Below are 8,564 nucleotides of genomic sequence, written 5' to 3'. Positions count from 1 at the left end.
ATAAAACCTATAACTGAAATATATTAACCATAATTATAAACCTTTATTTTCAATTACTTCTATATATATAGCAATATTTTATTATCTTCATTAAAATTCTTTTATGCAATTGAAAACTGAGTCCATCAACTTCAATTCAAATTCCTAAATCTATTATTTATTGATTGTTGCGTTTCTATTTTCTTCTCATTTCCCTTTCTCAATCCAGGTTATACAATAATTGGAAATGTAATTAATTTAATGGTGCGCCTGCTCTACAATATCTCAGCACTCTACCCATCGTATGGCTTTCACATTTAATCTACTTCATTCAAAATTCAGAAACGGTCATTATCTATTAATTTCCTGAACCATCATTACATATTTTACGTTCTTAAATTAGACCATGTGAAGAGGCAAACCTGTTTGACAATCGAAAAGTTTTGTACTGAATCAGTCTGCCAGATGACCAGGAAAATCTAATATCTGTTAATGCCCCGTTCTTCTATATTGTAGGAACATAAAACTTTTCAAGCCTGTGTTTTGTCAGAAGTCGAAGGTGGTCGAGGTAATGAGTATTCTTACACGCATAACAAAATTCCACACTTTTTCTGCGTATTATAAGCTGAGGTATCTGATGTACAAATTACTTCTTATGAAAAGCTGCCCAACTGCGTGAAATGGCCAGAACTCTCGCTAGCAGTGAGCGTTCTCGCAGGCAATAGAAAATTGCACGCAAGTTGGCAGCGCCTCTTTCACACCTCCGCCTTCGTCACCAGGTGTTCCATTACATCTTTCACTTCTCTGATTAACTACTCCTATAAATATAACTTATAATGGCATGCAAGATCAATAATAAACTCAATATGTGATAACATCTCAATAATAAGTTTGGGCAGCTTAGTTGGAGGAAAAATTTTAGGTCCAAAACTTGCGTCCTTTTACATTTTGTCGAGGCAAATCAAAGGATTAGACACTTGGAATAAAGATTCATCTTTGGATGCCAAGTTTGGTGCATAAAACATCTTTACAAATCTATAAAATCAACCGCTTGGATATGAAAATCGAGAGGAACAACTATATGTGAAGTTATTCTATAGGAACAACGACATGTTGGAATATAAAAGGGTCATTCACAGATACCCAGGTGCTACCGTGTTGGATGTAAAGAGGAGAATGAAAGTGGATGACAAATTATAGTATTGTTTCTTCAAGATAATGCACTTTTTGCCTCACTTCTTGGTGGACTATTTTTGTTGCAACATTTTCTCCGTATAAAAATTGTATCATGTGATGTTTTTATTTACTAATTTTTTTAATTTTATGGTGATGTTATATTTAATTTATTGTTGTTATACAATCGCATAAGATGGTGTTGTTAATCATTTTATATTAGTTGATTTTTAGCATCATAAAAAAAGATAGATCTAATCATATTATGTAAATGGGATAGGTAAGCTAACATAAATATACAAATTTCACCATTACACTAGAATTACATAAATATAAACTATAAAACTAAATTTCTCAATCATGATTCATTATAATTACTATATTTCTTTCATTTTACTCTCAGAATAAGTAAATGCAAATTCTCATCTTACTTTTGTCTATATCAATATCCTCCCATCACCGCTTACCTTTAACGTCTAACATAATTTGGCATTATTGCCTCGTAATTTCCTGTATTTTCCTTGGCATTCCTAAATCAGACCGTGTGAAGGAGGCAAAGCGTGTTTGAGAATCCAAAGAAACTGTTAATGTCCTCCAAACCTCATCTCTGTCAATGCTCCTTTCTTCTAAAGCGTACAAAAGTGGGTGGTCATGGAAAGAAATTGTCTCTCCGAATTCTACATGCATTAAAAACACGGCTACCTGTGGAAAAATGAGGCCTCCAAATAGTAGACCTCAGTTAATTATGCAATCAAAAATTCAGGGTCTTGACAGGAAACGTACATGATCAATTACAACGAAGACGAAGCATGTCAAGACAATGAGTAGTTTTCACGCGCAAAAGAAAATTCCACACTATTTCCTCCCCATTAACTGAGGGACCAACCTCAGTTAATGAGTAGTTTTGGCATTAATAGTCGTCAATAGGATTTATAAATTAGGTTTTATGAAAAATCTTCCATAACGTGTAAAATAATTAGAATTCTACACTGGTAGTGAGCGTTCTCGCACCTCTTTCATACCCGCGCCTTTCCCATCAGCTGTTTCATCATTACATCTCCAACTATAGCAGGAATTTCCTTTGTCGAACTTTGCATATTCGTAGAAGTAGAAACAATCCAATATTTTATGGATTTATAATTCTTAAATTCCTTTTTCTATGAATCTTATTTTATATGATAAATTTTCTTTGTATGTAGGTGATGTCTATAAGAGTAAAGCATCTAGAATTTAGAAGAGGTCGTTTGTCTTAGTAGTACTTCAATTTTGGTGTGCTTATTTATGCAAGATCAAGTTAACTTAGTTTGCTACATCATATGCACACTATGAAAATACTTCTTTATTAATTTTCAGGTTTAATTAATTTTAAAATCCTTGTAACTTAGAGTTTTCATTTTATTTGTATTATAATTATTAATTGTTCTTAAATTATTTATATAATATGTAAATTTAAATTGATGCAACATAAAAAAGTATGTATTTTGTAACTTTTAGTTTTAATTCTAAATTTATTTGACTTATATTTAGAAATATGTTGATATAGTATCTTATTTATAATATTTATATCGATTCATCTTACTAGTGTATTTAGATATATATCTAATTATGATTCTTATTTAATTATATACCTCACACACCATTCCGTTATGGTTCTTGAATGCAATTAGTTCCATTTTCATGTCATTTTGACATAATCACTAATGAAATCCTTTCTCCACAATTTTAAATCCAATTCTCAATAATTCTTCATTCACATAAGTAAAAAACAATTCACTATTATGTAAATCTCTCCTTTTATATACCAATTTACTTGAAAGAAGACCTAGCTTGACATTTTAAATGCATGCCCTTATACCCAAATAATACAAAACATTAACATTTAGCAAGCAAAAATAAGATTAATGATACCATTAACCATCATTCCCAAAGTATACACACTAAATCTATAATTATTCAATAATTTTGAAAAGAAAATTAAAGGGGCTTGGATAAGGTAAGAGGGATTTAAGCATTTCAATTCCAACTCACTAAGCTCTTAAATTTTTTCATCAACACCATCCGATATTAAATATGGTAATAGTTGGAGGCAAATGAATTTTTCATGTATATAAGAACACACAATAGAATTTTAGTAAATAATAACATTAAAAATATTAGCAAGGATCACAACAATTTTCCAATTGAAGAATACAAAATAGTCAATTGAATTTTGCATGTTCATTTGTAGGTGTTTACAATCCATAATATACTTAGAATCAACTTCTTCCAACACATCATTCAATCCATCATGTTGAAATAGATAAACAATGCATCTTTTATTCGTCGTTAATTTATAATTTACATGTCTCATATTTGTTTTACCAGCATACAATTAAAATATCATATGTGGGAGTTTAAAATTAGGGTTGTTTTCCCCTACCTAAATTATTTTGATGTGTATTCCCTTTCTCTTATGCTTATTTCCCTTGCTAGATCACTATTTTCTACATTGTTTGGAGATTGTGGAACTCTTCTAGGCTTTTTCACCCTTAAATAATTTTGATCTATTTAGTAGTAACATAACCAAAAATTTCAACTACTGATGCAGTTGTAAGTGGCCTTGAAGTTAAAAACTTAGATCAATTCATTGTTGGAGATAGAATTGTGTTATACCTTGTATTGGTGATTTATATTCTATTTTCATTAGACTTTAATGCTAAGTCAAACCTAAGGAGCCAACTATGAGTTTATTGCATCTTTATGTTTGCTTGGTCTATAAAGGTTCTAATATAACATTTTTTCTAACTATAGAACTACATTATGAAATGCTATTACAAATTTTAAATAAATTTAATATCTATTTGATGTAGGAGCATATGTGTGAAAGAGTCATTAGCATAAAACAAAAAAATAGGTTTAGTTTCTCTTCTAGTTTTCTTTGATTTAGTTTTGGTATATGTTTTCAACCAGTTTGGTATTTTTTTCAAGAGGCAATTTTTTAGTTACCATTTAGAAATTTGAGGGGGCCATCTTGTAGAATGCCCAAATGGGTGCCTACAATTTCAATTTGGTGAGAATTAGTAAAAATATAAAAAATTTATGTAATTTTAGAGCTTTGCTACTTTTAAAAACCTCTCAACTTATTGAAAAGGCTAAGTTCCTTTAATTTTTCAACATTTTCAAAGTTTGTGAATCACTGAAAAGTTCTAAAGTTTCTACTTCCCCTAAATCAATGAAAAGAATTTAAGGACATGTTTTCCCTCAATAGGCTCCTTAGTATAAATGAGCTTATTGAACTACTAAAATAATGTTTAGATGAAGGCACATAGGCTTCAAAATTTAGTTTTCTAAAGTTTTGAGAAAATCATTATAAAACATTGAATCAACTATCTATTACATTAGATAATATCACTATTATAACTAAATATTTTGTGATTATATCATCTTCTACAATTCTATTATGTGTATATATAGACATCATAAATTAGTTTGTCTCCATTGATTAATTTATTTAAAATTAAATGATATTGATGAACCTCAAAAATAATTCTTAAATTAAAATAAAATTGAAATATTTCAATTCCTCACTTTATTTAAACTTATACTATAACTGAATAACAAGACAAGTAATATCTATACATTAAATTACAAAATATTAAATTTAATAATAATGAAATATAATGTTTTCGCTTATATGAATATAGGAGTCCAACAAAAGCTAAATGCATTATTGTAATAACCGTGTGTGGGCAGCGGAAGAGGGTGTGAAAGAGGTAGAGCTAAGGGCAGACATAGAAAGAGGTGCCACCAGCTTTAGCTTTCCGAAGTTTCAGGAGACTTTTTATCGTATTAATAATAGTTCTGTACGCACTGCTTCTCACATTCCGCGAAGACGACCACCCATTTTCCTAGAATTTGTAGAAGGGACGGGCATCAACAGAGATTGGATTTGAAAGGCGTAAGGAGAATTACTGTTTACTTAAAAATTCTTGGATTGTCAAATAGGTTTACGTCTTTCACATGATCTAGAAAATTAATAGGAAATGACGATTTAGAAATTTGATATTGATAGAAAATTTTGATAATTTTTATTTTTAGATATGCATTAACTGTTTCATATAGTAAAATAAGACACCAATAAAATATAATGGTTTGGAAATTTAAATTGAATTAAATTCGTTGTAAAAGTCATATGATTGAGTGTTGAAGTAACATTGATTAGCAATCTCAATTTTTTTGATTGTCAAGGATATATTGATTTAAAGGATTTAATTGATGATAGAATCATTTTTTTTTTTTAATTAATTTAAAAAATTTATATCATAGTCATTTTATTTATTTATAAAGTTGATTTTAAATGATTTTAAATTATTTCAGTTATTCAACTAGTTATTTAGATAATTAGAAATAGTTTAGTTTAAGAGTTTATAATTTTTTGTTGATAAATTATTTTATAAATAAATAAATAAAATATTTAATATGGTTTGTGTGTATTATTCATTGAACCAGAAACTAATGTACCCCTATATGACACACAAGAGGTTCCTTATCCATTGGGATCAACACCAAGAAATAAAGAATAATTTTGGGGTAGGTGGTGGACCTTTCTTGAACATTCTCCATGTAGCAATAGTGAGGTCCTACAATATTGGAGTCTATCATCAACAAGATCTCAAACAAATTTAACATGCAATAGTTCTAGGCTAGAGGTGGGGGATCTACACAAGATAGAGAGGGTCAGGTGGCACATCATACCCCGATCTAGGAATGGACATCTCTTTCTAGGCCCAACATTGAGAATGCCATGATTTCTTTCATTATGAAGGAGAGTGTTAAGATCAAGACCATATAGCCGATCAACTCACCAAGTCAAACCCTTTTACAACATACTAGGCCTCTAACATACTATGGAGAGGAGGAAGAGTCTAAGCCTTGACCTACACCTCACATTTAATGAAACTATGAGTCTCTTTATGATTATGGGTTTGAGGATGATTAAGGGGCATGTGACTATTAATATAGAACATCCATATTAGGTGAAGTGATTTTCATGGATGATCTATTTGATGGGACATTCAATATTGATAGATAGCTAAATTTGAACAGTATTAAATTTAATTTACTACATTTTGTTGAAATGTAAGATTAAGTAAATTAAAAAAATAATTGTAATATAAGTTTAGAGTCGAATTGTTCACCCTATGTGTGATGGCCCTTCAACTTTTAATGACATGATCATGCTTATTCCATATGTATGTAATTATTACAAAATAGCAAATATAATATATGTAAATATTTTCACATCATATGAATGGAAATACTAAATTAGAATTAGATGGCGAATAAGTGGATATTGGGTCTTTAACATCGGGGCCTCCCAATCAAAGTGGTATACATATTTCACTAAGTTAAAATTTACTATTTTTAATCATACTCTATCCACTTGATTTTTTCCTTTTGTGCTTCAACTTACATCTCTTGCCATATAAGAGAGCTAGTTACAATTAGAGGGTTATGAGGAATTTGGATCTAACTCCCGCGTGTGTTAAATTTGACACTATAGTTGCACAAATTACTGATGTCTTTAAGGATAAGGTATCTTGTACACATGACATGGCCACTAGGAGTGGGTCTACAAATGATACATGTTCGAAATAAATTGAACTAAATGTTAAATTTATGCTCTCAATGAATATTGTATATTAAAAATATTGAATATCAAATTTAATTTTAATTTTTTATTAACATTTCACAAACCACTGATTATCATATATGAATTTATGAGAATTTTAGTTTTTGAAAAGTATGAGGTATTTAAACAATTTTCTTATTAGAAAATATATCTGTATTACTTTTTATATCATATAATTTTAATATTTTTATATATATGCATATGTAAAAACATAATTTTATGTATATATTATTATACAAGTATATAAATATATGAACTCATACCCATCCTCATGCCAATACCAACAACTTAGGCTAAACACTATATAAACATCAATCTACTTATCTAAATAAATTTCAACATGTTGTTTCAATGTTATATCTTTACAAATGCTAACCCCATATCCACTCTCATCCAATAAATGGTGTGTAACTCTACTATAGCTCCCAAGATATTCAATTTTGCATATATGACAGAGCCAATGCTTGATGCCACCTATAATTTTAGCTTTATTTAAGGTTATGTTGGTAATAAATTGTAGCAAGGGATTTTTGGGATTGAAAGGGCCTTTTGCAAATTTTCAAGGATAGCATGAATGACACACAAAATGGTCTTATGGAGTTTCAATAGAACCCGTGTTTGGATTTAGAAATATCCATTCTATTTAATTAAACTTCTTCACTACCCTCAATAACATTGTCATCACCATTGCCAGTGCTATTTTGTGGTGTCTTTGTAAAAAAATTTTTTAAAAATTATAATTTCTCTCTAACAAACTAATTTTAAAAGAATGTCAAATTGAGATACCTTGATACAATGGTTGCTACTAGAATAGTTGATATTTTGTTTAAAGATTTTAATTCTTATTTTCTAGCTAATTTGTAATGTTGTGTTAGATGGGGAGGCATGCCCACCACTCAAACTCCCATCCATATGAGTTTGAACAATGGTATTATTAGTCAACGATGTCTCCAATATTAATGGTGCAACATCCACTACACAACCAAGTCAAATTATAAAATATAATGTATGTTTTGATGCTTTGAGTTTTTATTTCATGTGTTAGAGAAAATAAGGGGTATACGAGGGTATTTGCACCACGAGCCCTCTAAAACCTAATAAAAATTTATCATATCTCATTTTAAAAAAATAAAATAAAATATTTAACTTTCCTATAAGAGACGTTTGGCCATCCCTTGAACAACTAAGAGACATCTAAGATATTCTCAATTGCCTCGAGGATGGCTATGTGTTTTGTATCATCCTTGACTTCAAGGATGCAATATGGAATATTTACCTCAATTTTAGAGTTGGAGGGATTGCCACAAGATGTCCCTTAATGTCTCATCATTGAGTTTTAATTAATAAATCCAAATTTCCTTGTAGACCAAGTTGGATTACAGATGTTTAGCTTTGTATTAGTGGTGTTAGCTCCCAACAAATATTGGTGATAATAATATGGATCTGAAAGTAGTAGCAAATTCCATTACAGTGAATCTCAAATTTCTGATGAGTGAATACATATTAATGTTGCTTATAAGTTCAAATATTATGAGCATATGGGTTGCTTTGATGTTCAAACACTTATAGAACTCAATTAGTATACAAGAAAGCAATAATGTCTTATATGTCTCAATAATTACTCAAGTTGGATGACATTGTAATAGATCAAATAGGTTTTCTTGAGTATTGAGTTGAAAAAAGTATTTGCATCCTACTTTTCTCACAGTAGAGGTTATTTATAATAGTTATTTGAAGGCTA

The sequence above is a fragment of the Cryptomeria japonica genome, chromosome 5, assembly GCF_030272615.1.
Source record: "Cryptomeria japonica chromosome 5, Sugi_1.0, whole genome shotgun sequence".
Classification (NCBI taxonomy): domain Eukaryota; kingdom Viridiplantae; phylum Streptophyta; class Pinopsida; order Cupressales; family Cupressaceae; genus Cryptomeria; species Cryptomeria japonica.
The sequence above is the reverse complement of the archived record's forward strand: the minus strand, read 5'-3'. Positions refer to the sequence as shown.